The sequence below is a fragment of the Hyaena hyaena genome, unplaced genomic scaffold (genome assembly GCF_003009895.1).
Source record: "Hyaena hyaena isolate Hyena2069 unplaced genomic scaffold, ASM300989v1 scaffold_164, whole genome shotgun sequence".
Classification (NCBI taxonomy): Eukaryota; Metazoa; Chordata; class Mammalia; order Carnivora; family Hyaenidae; genus Hyaena; species Hyaena hyaena.
Window position 1 is genome coordinate 795,383 of NW_024080796.1, and position 15,283 is coordinate 810,665.

General features: G+C 42.9%; 1 protein-coding gene across 2 annotated transcripts in view; it reads right to left on the reverse strand.

Moving 5' to 3' along the window:
• Positions 1–12,699, reverse strand: part of DUSP16 (dual specificity phosphatase 16) — an 89,125-nt gene extending 76,426 nt beyond the window's left edge. The window contains exon 1 of one of the 2 annotated variants that reach the window (XM_039239923.1): positions 12,284–12,699. The gene's annotated coding sequence lies outside the window, so the exon portion shown is untranslated. The remainder of the gene's footprint in view (positions 1–12,283) is intronic. The other variant, XM_039239924.1, reaches the window with a different exon arrangement.
• Between the last annotated feature and the right edge of the window lie 2,584 nt (positions 12,700–15,283).

A 15,283-nucleotide genomic window follows, 5' to 3' on the forward strand; every position in this document is an offset into this window, starting at 1 on the left:
GAGATCTAACCGTCTTTAAATCAGCTCTACAACTAATTCGGATATAGGCCTGTATAACCTTCCATTAAAATAAGAAAATGGATATGGCCTTATTTGAAAAGGAGCACTCAAAACAGTCTCTAGACTAAGGGAAAGTTGTTTTAGCAAGGTGCTGATCATTCTTTGGGCTGTCCTTTCTAAATATCTGTGACAGACACACAGCTACCCAACAGATATCATCTCCCTTCTAACTTGCTAACAGAATCCCAGTTTTTCCTGGGAAGCGTGCAATGTGCCAAAGCCTAGGAAATGACACATGATGCACATTACCCCAACCATGCCATTTCCCTTAGCCATACACAGTCCCCCAGTCTCTTCCGGAACTGGGGGCAGTCTTGTAAAGCAGGTAAGCAAATGAGACTTCAGAGAAAATGGGACCGATGCCTTTGGGAAAGACTGTGGTCGCTGTTAGGCAAGCACAGGTGAAATTGCTTGCTTGGTCCCCTTCTCTTTCTTGCCTTGAAAAGGGATGTGATGCCTAAAGTTGAGGCAGCCATTTTGTGACCTGGTGGCAACAATGACCATGCAAAAAGATGACAGAGTCAAAGACCAGAGTGAAGGTTGGGCCTTGAGCACGCCACGGAGCACCTAAACCTACAGAGACCGCCTACCTCTGAACTGAGCAATAATAAACGGCTTACGGTTTAAACCTCTGCTAGCGGCTTTCTGTTAACTACAGCTGAAAGAAGTCCTGAATTTTTAAAAAAAATTTTCTCTAACATGCTATGATCTTCCTGCCCAAACTCCCTCCCCTTACAACATATTCTGCTTACACTACATGCAACTAAGAGACAAGAGGATTATATTTCTCTTGCATAGTTAATAAAGACCAACTTAACTGCTTTACAGTACCTCAATTATATGACTCTATTAAAATGTCATCAATAGGGAAAAGGGGAAAAAACATGGTTGAGAATCATGTTTGTTCTTGATTACTGACTTTGATCCATCCTTCTGCCATCTCAAACCCTTTCTGGAAATAAGTACCACATATATAACAAACTGATTAAAATAGACCTATTGGAACTAAACGCTCCTGTTTCCTGTTAGTAAAAAATAGAGTATTCAAATTTCCCTCTTGAATCTGCAGTCCCAAACCTAACCCAGTCACTATTTTCATACACTGAACCCATAGCCAAAGCTCAGAGACTTACCAGCATTACACCACACTCATCGCTGTTATTATCTCCTACTGTAATTAAACACATGGGTTATAATAATTAAATCTAAATGTTGGTAAGACATCAAAAGTCGTGGACTATCCAGTGCAGTTAGTTATTTTAACTGTATTTTGATGGAACTCTTTCAAATATATGTTCAGCTCCAGGACTCCTGTCACAGCCATCTCTGTACTTCTTCCCGTGTCCGGAGCCCAGGAGAGCCCACTTCACCCCTGTCCTCTCTGCCCTCCAGTGCTGATCTCTCGACTTCCTTCCACAACCCAGTGCTGCCTACAGCTGTTCCCATGATCGGCAATAGCTACGCCACTCACTCTTCTTTCAGAATTTCTTCTTTCTAACCTCATTCTGTCTTCTGTCCTCCTTTGTCATCCCTCAGCTTCCTCAAGAAAGAAGGTCAACAGCCACCCTAGTTGGAAGAACAAACGACTGCCATGAACACCCATCCTCCTCTCATTTATGATACCATCTCTTCTCTGCACCCCCCACCAAAACAATGACCAAGTACTCCTGAGTTCGAGCCCAGACAAATGAGTACAAACACATACCTATATATATACATACACGTGGGCTCAGGGCTTTAACTAGTTTATAAAAAGAAAAGCAAGGAGAACAAATACTCATTTTTTGTTAAGCTGTAGAGTGCTTTCACCAACCCCTCCCTTCTGCCTACTTTCTGTCCAACCACTTTCTCATGTTCTATGATCTTCCACCTATTATGGTCTCTGGGTCACACGGCTCATCCCACACACTAGCATATTCCCTTTTTCCTGACAAATTAATCAGTCAAGATGGAAACATTACTTAACTGATATAGATGTCTACATTAGATTTCTCTAAAAATATGGTAGGACATGGTGCTAGTTTATATCAGTATTTTTTTAAGTTTATTTATTTATTTTTGAGAGGCAGCAAACATGAGAGGGGGAGGGGCACAGAGAAAGGGAGAGAGGGAGAATCCCAAGTAGATTCCACAATGTCAGCACAGAGTCCCACACGGGGCTCGACCTCACAAACCATGAGATCATGACCTGAGCCCTGAAATCAAGAGTTGGACACTTAACCGACTGAGCTACCCAGGGACCCCTATATCAGCATTTTAAAAGGGCGATCCAGAGACTCTTGGGTGGGAAACCCCTGGGACCCTTTTGGGGGATTCACAATGGCAAAATTATTTTTAGCAATACAAAGACGTAATCTGTCTTTTTCACTCTCATTCTCTCATGAGTGCACAACAGTGAATCCAGAGGATATATGGTACCTGATGATAATGAATTGTGCTGCCAACTAATGAAACATTCACTTATAGATTCTTGTGGTTTAATTTTCTAAGGTAGAAAGTTTAAGGCATAAATATGTATGTTTCCAGAAATTAACTGAGTGTGTTCTTAGTACGTCTATGTTCTCAGCAATAGCAATTTCTGGTAATATCTGCTGTAATCTCCGCAACTTCATCATTATCCAATGAATTCATCTAGTGTTTAAAGAAATTAAATGTTTTAGTCACTGACATGATGAGCTCTTTAAAACCAAAAGATTTTTCATATTAGAAATAAAAAAAAAAAAAAAAAAAAACCAGGGTGCCTGGGTGGCTCGGTCAGTAAAGCATCTGACTTCGGCTCAGGTCATGATCTCACGTTTCACGGTTTCTAGCCCCGCATCAGGCTCTGTGCTGACAGCTCAGAGCCTAGAGTCTGCTTCAGATTCTGTGTCTCCCTGTCTCTCTCTCTGTCCCTTGCCTGCTCATGATCTATCTCTCTCTGTCTCTCAAAAATAAACAAACATTAAAAATTGTTTTTAAGTTTTAAGTTATAGAAATCAGCATACTATTTTTTTAAATCTGGAGAGAAGATATTATGGTGACTGAAAATATGGTCAGGTGTCAAATATAAACGTATAAAAGCCAAAAAAAATTATTTTAAGAAATCATAAAAAACCACTGAAGCATTATACAGGGTAAATAACCAAATGCACTGGTTGTATGAAGCTTGGTATGGTTAACACTGCTGAGTGCTGGATGGAAAATTAGTAAAAGAAATCACAGCAGTGCCACTTAAAAAATGACGCAGTATCTCATCAAATTAAAGATTTTGTGGCAAACATGAATTACCAGTTAATATCTCGCCTTAAGGACTGTACTTATGCTTTGTAAGTGGACAGAGCTGTAGACATGGGTGGACTTACTGTTTTGTTTTCACTATTCCAGTATCCATGCCAACTAATCATCGAAGAAGGTATTCTTTTATATGAATGGGTGGCAACAAATACAAATGCTGTTGAATTACTCAAAAGAAATAACTTTTTGAGTCTCATGATTTATCTTGAAAAAACCATGTTGATATCTTCTCTGATGGTACAAAAGCAAGGGTGGGCAAACTGCTGGCGCTTTAGCATAAATCAAGGCAGAAGTACAAAATTGTACTAGTAATAATTATATCCTTCACTATATCAATCATTTAAAAAAAGTCAGTATCACTTCACCAAACTATCCTTGCCAAAACTGTCAGAATTATGAATTTTTATTGTATCTCACTCTTGAGAACTTGGTCTTTTTAATACTGTGTGAGGAAATGGGAAGTATACCAGAAACACTTCTGCATACCTCCTACAGCAGCTGCCTTAAGGAAAAGCATTTATGCAGTTGCTGGAGTTGAAAGATAAACTACGCTTTTTTCACAGAATACCATTTTTGCGTAAAAGAATGAGTGGCAGGCAAAGGCTAGTTATTCAGGCTGAGGTATCTGGCAGATATTTTCTCTAACATGAATAAAGTGAGCCTGACACTTCAAGGAAAAACCTGACAATATCTGTTGCCAATGATAAAGGTTGAGCTTTCAAGATAAAATAACTATTTTGGAAAACTTGAACTCAACAGCAAAATCTCAGCCACTTCCCAATATTTAAAGACTGTTTTGACGACAACAATGGTCATATTAATGAATGTGATTTGTTAAATACTGTGTAATCAAATGTGTCAACATTTGCAAGATCTGCATAACTCAGTAAACCATTATTTTCCAAATGACCAACGCATGATATTTCAAAATCACATATGGGTCAAAGGTCCATTCAAAGTTCAAGGAGGGAGCAACAATGTTAATGTTAGCAAGTATAAAATATTCAGGATACGGTTTCAGATTCAACACTCCAACTCACTTTTAAGAATCTACCACTTCTGGGACACCTGGGTGGCTCAGTTGGGTAAGTGTCTGATTCTTGATTTCAGTTCAGATTATGCTCTCATGGTTCTTGAGTTTAAGCCCCACATTGGGCTTCATGCTGACAGTGTGGAGTCTGCTTGGGATTCTCTCTCTCTCTCTCTCTCTCTCTCTCTCTCTCTCTCTCTCTCCCTGTCCCCAAGAAGAGAGAGAAAAAGAGAGAGAGAGAGAGAGAAAGGGGGGGGGGAGAGAGAGAGAGAAGAAAGAAAGAAAGAGAGAGAGAGAAGAAAAGAAAAAGAGGAGAGGGAGAGAATGAAAGACAGAGACAGAATGTATAACTTGTTGAGTTTTGATGTGACAAAGGATATCCACAATTTCATGAAAAGATATTAAAGCAGTCCACCCTGTTTTCAACTATGTATCTGTATATTGAGGGCTTTCCTCATATTAATTCAAAATGAAAAATCTAGTGCAACATATTGAATCTAAAAGCAGTTATGGAAATCCAACTGTCTTCTATTAAACAACACAGTCAAGCAAGTGGCAAAATGTAAATGTCACATTCCTCACTACACTTTATTTTTAGAAGATCTTTTTCATGAAACTATGGCATCTATATTAATCTTTAATGAATTTGTTAATTTTTTTAAGTTACTTATTTTTGAGAGAGCACTGAGAGGGTAAGGGGTAAAGAGAGTGGAAGACACAGAATCCAAAGCAGCCTCCAGGCTCTGAGCTGTCAGCAGAGACCCTGACATGGGGCTTGAACCCACGAACCATGAGATCATGACCTGAACTGACCCAAAGTCAGATGCTTAACTGACTGAGCCACCCAGGAGCCACTAATGAGTTTGTTATTTTTAAAGAAGTAAACATTTTAAACATTTCTTGGTTTAAAATATGTTGAATATTTTAATATGTTGAATATTGATATAGTCCACGTGAACAAAAGATCTTTGGGGTCCTCAATAATTTTTTTTTTTAAATGGTTTATTTATTTCCAGGAGAGAGAGAGAGAGACAGTGTGAGCAGGGGAGGGTCAGAGAGAGGGGGAGTCACAGACTCTGAAACAGGCTCCAGGCTCTGAGCTGGCAGTCAGCACAGAGCCCGACGTGGGGCTCGAACCCACGAACCGCGAGATCATGACCTAAGTGAAAGTCGGACGCTTAACCGACTAAGCCACCCAGGCGCCCCAAGGGGTCCTCAATAATTTTTAAGGCGTACAAAGTATCCTGTCACTGCAAGGTTTGAAAACCACTGATGTATATAACACCACAAAAAAAGAGCACTTATAAGAATGTGTATATAAAAAAATAAGCACCTGAAAATGAATCAGAAGATCTCGGCTCCAGGACTAGCACCACTTCTTACTTGTTTTGAGATCAGGATAAATTACTTAGTCTAAGTTTCCTCGTCTGTAAAATGGATAACTCATATCTTGTTCTGAGGATAGAAGACAAAATATGTCAAAGCAATTTATAAGCTACAAGTATATTATTATAAGGTCTCAGAGTTAAGAGTTTTAAACACTTCTAATAAGCAAATTTATACAAAATTCCTTATTTAAAAAAAAATTCATTACTAAAAGAACTTATAGAAAATGCAAAATGGAGATTTTTGATTAATTAGTTCAAATGTGCAACCACAGAAGTTTACTGTATTAAATTACTTCCTCTATAGTTATAATTGGCAACGTACGTTTTAGCTATTATGGGCATTTCCAAATATACATAAAAATACAGAAACAGTAACAAATCCCAATGTACCAATCACCTAGCTTTAACAATTATCAAAAATTTGCCAATATTGTTTTATTTATTCCCCATTTGTGTGTGTTCGTGCCTGTCCTGAAGTTTTTAAAAAACATATATTAGGCATCGTTTCATTTTGCCTATAAATACTTCCATATGTACCTTTAACAGATGAGAATTTTTAAACATAACCACAATACCATTAACATGGATAAAAACTTTACGGTTATAATTCTTCAATACCATCTAATACACACTCCAGGTTCTAATTTCCTGATTGTCTCAAACAAACAAACAAACAAACAAACAAACAAACAAAACAGTGTTAGTTTTTAGTTGGTTCGTATCATCAAAAGATCATTTACCGGTTCATTTTCAAAGGAACCCAAGATTTTTAGCTAAAGCTAGGAAGGGAAAGGAAAGAATAGCATGTTTTATACACCACATAGAGCTTACAAGACAAAGTCAAGAACTATCTTCCTGAGGAATATGCCTCTCCCTCAACCAAACAACAAACAAAAATAACAAAAGAGACCCACGATAAAATAGGCCAGACTGGCAACACTTCAGTGTTCTGAGAAGCGACCAGAAGAGGACACAGCTTAGCAAGTCAGGAAGAGAAGGAGTTGATAGGAGACACCTCCCCACCAACCGCGCCGCTTTGGAAAAGGGGAGGTGAGGTGAGGTCAGCGGCGGCATCAGGCAAGCTGGAGGTGAGGTCAGGGTCCGGGTTCCAGCGGGAGCAGACCGCTCAAACAAGGTGCCCAGGTGTCCAAGGTTATAAGGCAACCCCTGGCAAGGTTTCAACTCAGAGCCCAAAAACCAATGCTCTAAGCTAGAGGCATAATGATCAGAAATATTAGTTCTGAGGATTTATTCAGCAAACGTTTACCCAAAGACGACTCTACCAGGCATTATTTAGGATAGGGGCTGCAATACAAACAACACAGAGTATGCACCTCTCTACACGTGCCTTTCCCCATTAATTGTAAGGGGAAGACTGAAAACTGTTTAGTAGTCATGACCTTGCCATTTACCATTACAATTTATAGTGCATCTTCTTCCTGTGAACTGCAGTCTGCCTCACTCCTCACCCAGTCACTAAGACCAATCTGACTTGTACTGTCCTCATACACACCACAGACCCTGGGCATTTACAGCTACAAGTCTACTCTAAATATTTAGTTTAGAAGGAAATCAAGGGAATGCTAAAGAATTTCCCACCTCCTCTGGAAACTTTTCTTTTCCACAGGCTTATCCCCAGTACGTAAGAATGTACTGTAGAAGCACGTGTAATATGCGCTTAATATAAATCCTTTTTAGAGCCCTTTACCTCACTTTCAGCTATACATATTTTTTTAAGTTTAAAATTGCAGAAAGGCTGGAGGAAGGAACATATTTCTTAAAGAAGGTTGAGAAGTACTTCATAAATGTGTCCAAAAACAAGAAAGAGTCACTTAAAAAATTTCAGCTGACACTATGAAGAACATCTTCTCAACAACAACAGAAAACCTGACAGATAACTACAATGAGTCCAGCCTTCTCCATTTCGGAACTGATGTTTCACTCCAACTTTCTACTATTTGTAGAAAAACAGTATAAAGATCCTAAGCCTAAGACAGTATTTCCAATGAGACCACTAACACCCCCACAGATTTTGAAGAAGACATTAATTACAGACAGAATACAATGCAGCCCAAAATAGCCACTGGAATCCTGGACCACCTGGGCAAGACCTGGGGAGGTGTCACCCTTTGCCCTATTTCTCTTAGCCGGTCATTAAGATGAAGAGTTTACTCCTATAGCCTGTACATCTTTGGTTTTGTGTGTTCTTGCAGAAGGTACCATCAAAACAACCTGTCCTTGGCATTTAGCTTCACTCTACAGCACTACTGCTACAGGAATATTGCTCCTGACAGAGAATCTAAGCATACAGCCGAATATTATACATCATTACCCTAAGTAGGCCATAAATAATGACACTAACGTCACTGTAAAAACAGGAGATTCTTGGCAAATGGTAGCAAAAGAATTGTAGATAAGCTGTTAATGAGGAATCAAAAACTCAAAGCTTGCATGCTTCAATCTAAAAAATATTATGTAGGTTTCTTGAAAAAAATGGTTAAAGATAACGTGTAGACTTTTATGCAAATTGGTTTGGACTGCAAATAAATACTAAGAAGTTGTATCACTGACCTCCATGAGGATATCACATACAAATCAGGTTATTCACAGAATAAGTGGGACTGTAACTAGCCCTCTATAATTCCTTTGACTCTACCCGTTATTATCTTCATTAGACCCCACAATTTGTCATCAGATTTTCCACGTAGTGTTTCCTTATTTACTGTCCCTCCGTCTTCTCCCACTAGAATGCAAGGCCCATAAGAACAAAAACTTTTCTTATCTTCCACTGTATGCCCAATTCCTAGGACAATGTCTAGCGCACAGCAGAGGCTACAAATAAATGTGCTGAATAAAGAGATGGATGAATGACCTCCCCCACTTCCTTTCCTCCATATACATGTTAACCATCCTTTAAGGCCAAGGGCAAATTCCATTATCTCAATGAAGATTACCTTCCCATTACCTCCCCCAATGCTCCAATCTCTTTCTCCCTTACACCATGAATTTGGCACTTCCTAGCTGTCTGATAACTGTGTATCATTTCGTATGTACACAGTTCCCTTAAAAATTCTTATAATCCTCCTCCCCTTATTAAGGGCATGGATTCATGTCTCCAGCTTTTGGTATACCTCAGAATATGTAAACAGTGTATCATTCATTAATAAATGCTTTGCTTGATTTAGATCTGTAATCTAGGCATCAATTTAGTCAATAGTTTCAACTTTTAATAACCTATCCTTCCCTTTCTAATAACTCACTTGAAATGGCAGTGGGTCTTCATTTTAAATTTGTATTTGGCAATTTCAAGTTCTACATTCTCATTTAATTGTAACTGATGCTCATAATTTACTTTACCCATCCTTTCCGCCAAGATTAAGTTTTTTATGTAATGAAACTCTTGACTTTCTGGTGATACCTATGAGGTACCTCATCCCAGTCAAGTAGGAGGCGAAGTTTCATTACCTCCTTCTTGCTGCTTTGGTACTCAAGAGCATTTTTTTCCTTTATGCCTTTTTTCCCTCATGCCAAGATGTATCTCATTTCCTTCTTTGCTGACCATACCCCTAACACTTCTTTTATTACTGTCCTTAGTAATCTGCCTTAAATCCTTCTTTCTGAGTTACTTCTGTTTCCTCCATTTATTTGATTAAATTTCAAACTCCCTTTCTCAGTGTTTGAGAATGGCCTCTTCTTAAAGCCAACTTTTATGAACTTCATGCCTTCAACATAGCCAACCCCTGATCATTTGGGCTAATGGAATATATAAAAATATGAGATTATCCACAACACAAGAAAATTTTTTAAAAATTGACATCTGGCTTTGGAATATATCATATGTAGCTTTGGGCAAGACTTACTTTCTTAATTACGTTTTTTGCTTAAGCCAACATTAGTCATATTTTCTTTTATGATGGTGGATAACTGTCTTGGTTTTAAATTTTGATGCAATTTTTAAAAAGCCAATCAAGCATCAATTGTGGTTTTTCTCCTACGGAGCCCATTAACCAGTTTTTTCAATCTGTTGAAGTCTATCATAAAATCCGGTTTCTGTTTCCCCTGATTTATTTCCTCCCTTTTCTTGGAATTCTGATCCAAATCAACTTAGTCTATATTAATTTGCTTCTTCCATTTAAAGTAGCATTAGCTTGAGAATGCAAAACATTTTAAAGACAAACGTTCAGTGAAATTTTCAATCCAAATAACACAGGATAGAAAATTCCACTTTTTTTTTTTTAGACAATCTGGGAAAATTTAGGTTTATGGGATAAATTACATGGTAATTCTAGCAAATTATATTTAGAATATTGTGATTGGTTGAATATAGGAAAACATTAATACTGAACAACTATGTAAGTCAATTTCATCAATATATAATCCCATATACCAAAACCTCTATAGAATCAAATTCCCGATCCAAGCATTTATAGAAAATGGCATTAACCCTGGCCCTTCTGACCCCAACCTAAACTCTGCACCTATCTCAGACCTGATCTCAGCCTTACTTCTACAAATAAGTTTTAAAATGTGTAAGAAAAGGGAAAAGAACTGGGTTAACAGGGTTTCCCTTCTGCCCCTTTACAGTTACTGCCATTGGGTTTCTGGCCACAGAGACCCCTAATCCTCAATATTTCATGACTGTCCAACTTTATAGCTGTCCAATTATTTTACATGTAAATGTTGGTTACAGTGCTTGAACTGCCTTTCCTTCATACACTATTCACCGTATTACCAGTAAAATTAATAAACCATTTTTAATCCCCCCCCCACGTGGAACTTCGATAAATATACATTATTTTACCCCAAAACCTACTCTTTGGGCTGGTGTTGCTTAGCCCAAGTTTTTACTAAGATGTTCAGTGTTAACCACCGCACCCCCCCCCAATTTTTTTTAACAGCCACCTTTCACAACAGTCTTCAAACTCAGTGAATTTTACAACCTTGTTTTAAAAAACAAAAACAAAAAAAATGTACACGGTGCCTCGTCACAATCTGATGAAAATACCTACCCCAAGCCACAAATCCCTAACTTTTCAATTTACTTCTCCAGCTTGCCGCCTTCACCAAATAGAGACCTCAGCAAGTCTCAGTTAACTAGGGCCTCCCAAGCTGTGTGTCCACCAATAATCGGGATTCTCAAGGAAAGGAAAATAATTAAAGTTAAACCGGTAAGAATTCTTTTCTTCCTTTAAAAATCCGCCTTGACTTTAAAAAGCGCTCTTCTTCATGGGATTTGAAATCGTATCCATCCTCTGAGGAAACAGTTCTCACTAAGTGCACTCTCCATCAGCCCCACAAAATGAGTGGCATAAAGAGGCATTTTTCTGACAGCCTAAGTTCCCCCAAGAGCAGTTAGAAGGGCTCTCCTGGATGGTAAGTTTCCAACACACGGACGGACACACACCGGAAAGAGGGAAAAGAAACATACCTGGTCATTTTCTAAACAGGTTTGATAGGTTTGGTTCACGTGTAACAGCAGGGTATTTACCTATAATCTTTTAAAGCAGAAGTGGCAGCCAGAGCACTGGGTAAATAAAAACTTGAGAGAGTTTTAAAAACCCTGCATCTTAACTCCCTTCCCCTTGGTCCAAGGGGACGGCACACCAAACCCCACGGCAAATGAGATTATGCAACAGGTTTTTCCTCCCCGCTTTATTCAGCACAGGCTGGTGAGAGGTGTGCTTTCTGCAAACACTTTGAAAACACCCAGGGCTTTGGGATCTTGGCGGCTGGCGTTTAATCAACCCCTTTAGGATTCCGCCGGATCCATTCATTTTCAGACCTACTCGTATTTTCTCAATTACCGGGTTTCCGTGTGTTTGTTTGTTCCAGGAAATTAACCCATTATCTGGAACCTTCGGTTTTGCATAGATGGTTTCCTCCCTGGCGTTTTACTACCTGACGCCACACACGATACACAGACCCTCGGCTGTCCCCTTGGGCTTTTTTATTTCTCGCGTTTTACGGCCAGTGTAAATAAAGGAGTCACGGGCGCGCCCCCAACCCCGTGCCTGGGGCCCCGGCATGAAAGCGGAGTTTTTGGTTGGTCGCTTGGGCTTAAGTTCGCAGCACCGTCACCACCCAGGTGGCCTCGCTGCCGACACCGAAGGCGGACTGGGGATAATGGGAACGGTCAGGCCGGGGCCCCACTTGGCAGGCGTGTTGTGTAACAGTCGCGCCTGGAAGGGAGCAGCTCCGTCCGCGAAGGCAGCGCGCGTCCCGCGGCGGCGGCTCCTCGCGGCGGCATCCGGCGGCCCGGCCCGCTCGGCGCGGCGCGGCCGGGGGCACACGGACCGAGACCCCGCGCCCGCCCCCTGCGAGGCCTACACCCCCCCCCAACCCCCCACCCCCGCTCAGACGCTCGTGCGGCTCCGAGCCGCGGTCGCCCCCACCCCGCCTCCCAGAAAGGTGGCCCGGACGCCCGGGGAGGCAGAGCCCGCGGGGCGTCCGTGCTGCCGGCGCGGGCGGGCGCCCCCAGAGCCCCGCAGCCGCCCGCCCGCACGGTCCGCGCCGCCGGCCCGAGGCCACTTACTTCTGGGGCCGCCGACCTCCCGACTCCCTCCGGGGGAAAAGAACGTTGTCGCGGCGTCTCCCCTCGGGCCCCCTCGGCGCCGCCGCGGAGCCGGGCGGGCGGCTGCGCTCCCGCTCGCGTCCGTCCCGTCGCGCTCTCCTCCTCCTCTTCTTTTCAGTATATTATCTTCTCCCTCGCAGAGGGGCGGGTGGGGGCGGGAAGCTTCGAGAGAAGACGTTTGCGACTTTTCTTCACTCTTTCTCTTCCACCCCCCCCCCCCGTCAGCCTTGAGAAAACAATGTTGAAAGGGGTGAAGAACTTGGGGAGGTGAAGGTGGGGGGCCGCGTGGGGAAAGCGGAGGGGGGCAGGGAGAAGTGATAATAAGCGTTTAAAACCTGATTAAAGCCCCCCAAACAGTGATACACAGACGGAGGGGGAAAGGCGGGGGGGGGGCGGGGGTGGGGGGTTGGGGGGAAAAGAGAAAGAGTCGCTGGTCAGGAAACTTCAAGCGCGGATGAGGTCATTGGTTTAAAAATAAAGAGATGGCGTCACTTGAAACCAATCCCAGTGAATGAACTCAGCGGAGCCCCGGGGAAAGGAGGAGACAGGCGAGGGCAGGGCGGTGGGCGCCGGGCGGGGCCGCGCGCCCGCCCGCCCATCCCGCGGCCGCCGGGTCCGCCGCGCGACTCCGCGCCTCGCTGCGGCCGCGCGGGGAGGGGTCGGGTCACGTTCCGTTCCGGACTCGGCGACTCGCAGGCAGGTTCCGCAGGCGCCGCTGGGAGGAGCCGGGGCTGCCCGAGGAGGCGGCCCCGCGGCCTCCTCCTTCCGCGCCCGCCGGCCCGACCCCGGCCGGGGGGCTGCGCCCCAACAGGTATTTAAGGCTGTCCCCCCCCCCACCCCCCCGCCTACCCTCCCGAGACCCAGAGCCGCCTCCCCCTGGTTGCGACGCTTCCAGCGGCCTCAACCGGCGCGAAGGAACGCGAACAATGATTTGAGAGAATTGCAATCACTCCTCGAAGTCTGATGAATCCCAAGTGCAGGGCACCGCCGGCTCTTGTGAAAGAGGGGTTACAGGTACCTTCGGAACGACCGCCGTCGTGCTGGAATGCGTTCAGCCATCGACACGTGCTTGGCGTTGAGAGACCCCACAGGACTGTTCCTTACATTCGTTATTTCGCGTTGTTTATGTCTACTTACTTACGTTTACCGATTTAATGAGTATGAGCAGCACAAAGTTCTCTTCTCCAATGTTTTCTACATCGGGCAGCACACAATCATGTTATAAATCAGACCGGAGGTTCGCCGTCTCTCGAGAGGTCCAAGCCCCTGTTGATTTAACTCTGCACATTTCGTGCATTTTTTTTTTTTTTAAATTGGATTAATCAGAGTAGCCCTGCTTTGAGATTACATTACGCTCTTTGGAAAGCTAAAGACCTGAGGTGGTGACAAACCAGGACTTGGAATCCGTGAATAGGACAATCGGAGCTTTATTCTAGTGTTCTTTGAGCATTTGAGCATGAAGCTGCTTCTACTGAGAAGGACTCACGTGGATATCACTTAACAAAGATGTGATTAACGACGGAAAAGCACACTGCGAGTGGACTGCTCCAGGAGCCAGAATTTATGTGCAGGAATAATCTCGCTCCTAAAATATTCCATTTCCAGTGTGCGGGGTTTGGGACATGGGTCCCTAAAGGCATCTTTGTTGTGGGATGTCCATGTGAACACTGCCTGAGGGACTTTTTTTTTTTTTTAAACTGGTCAAAAATCTGAGAGGCAGGTTTGGGGTGGGTTAGAGAGATCTCGGGAGTGCTTTTCTCTGTTTAAATCCTGCAACTAAAGTGCATTTGTTACTACTGATAATCATTTAAGGTTAGTATTGGGATAAGCCTCTGGGAACGTCCAGCTCATTTTTCAGAAGAAGAAAAGGAGCCTATCTGGAGATGGGAGACCAATGAGCACTTGGGGCAGTAAATTAAGCCTGAAGGCCACAGATGCAGAGCCCCCGTTCTTCTGCCTCTGCCTTTGACCTCCAAGATTTTTGCTGGGAGGAAGCGGTGCCTCCCGCGGCTCCCGGTCCTCTGGTGGCCAGGAGGTGTTACTGCAGCCTTAACGGGATTGCCTGTGTTCTTCGAGTTAACTTCCAACGATCTGCTAATCACAGACCTGCTCTTTTTAGAACAGCTTAGAGGGAGTAGTTTAAAAGGATGTACATCTCAAATCTGCCTAGTTGGAGGAGTTGGAATTTGGAGAGAAGGAAGGAAAAGAGAGAATCCTTGTCCTACAATCTTACCTAGATGACTCAGCGAGAACATATGGAATACCCTTTACATCCTGATGCTCCAGCTTTACTGTAACTGGTGCATCTCGAAACTTCTTCCCCCTTTTTTATGTGTGTTCCGTGTATGTGGCACCATGATAGCTCTTATGGGAGCCTCCCCAGTACATACAATCTAATCAGGGAAACCAGACATAGGTTAAAACTAATTAAAAACTAAATTAGTGATTGAGGGGCACATAACATTAGTTAAAAGAGTCTAATGGAGGGACACCTGGGTGGCTAAGTCAGTTGAACATCGGTCTCTTGGTTTCCGCTCACATCATCATCCTAGGGTCATGAGATCAAGTCCTGTGTCTCATACTCACAATGGAACCTGTTTAGGATTCTTTCCCTCAGCCCCTCTCCCTCACTCATGCTCAATCTCTCTCTCTCTCTCTCTCTAAAATAAAAGAAATTTTTTTTTTAAGTTCAGCAGAAAAAGTGGAGCAATGTAGCTTGGGGGTGTCCGGGAAGGCAGCTTCTGAAGACCTTTGACCTCATCCTTGACGGATAGTTAAGATTTAGTTTAGGTTAAAAGGGCTCAGTGGAAGGACTATTCTAGAGGGGAAACGGCATGAACAGAGGCCCGGAGGTGGAATGATGAAGGTGTATTCAGGTGAGGGATGAGTAGACCCTTTAATAGTAGTAGAGATTGGTGTGTAGCAACTGGGCTAAGTTAAAAAGATTTACAGGCACGTTAA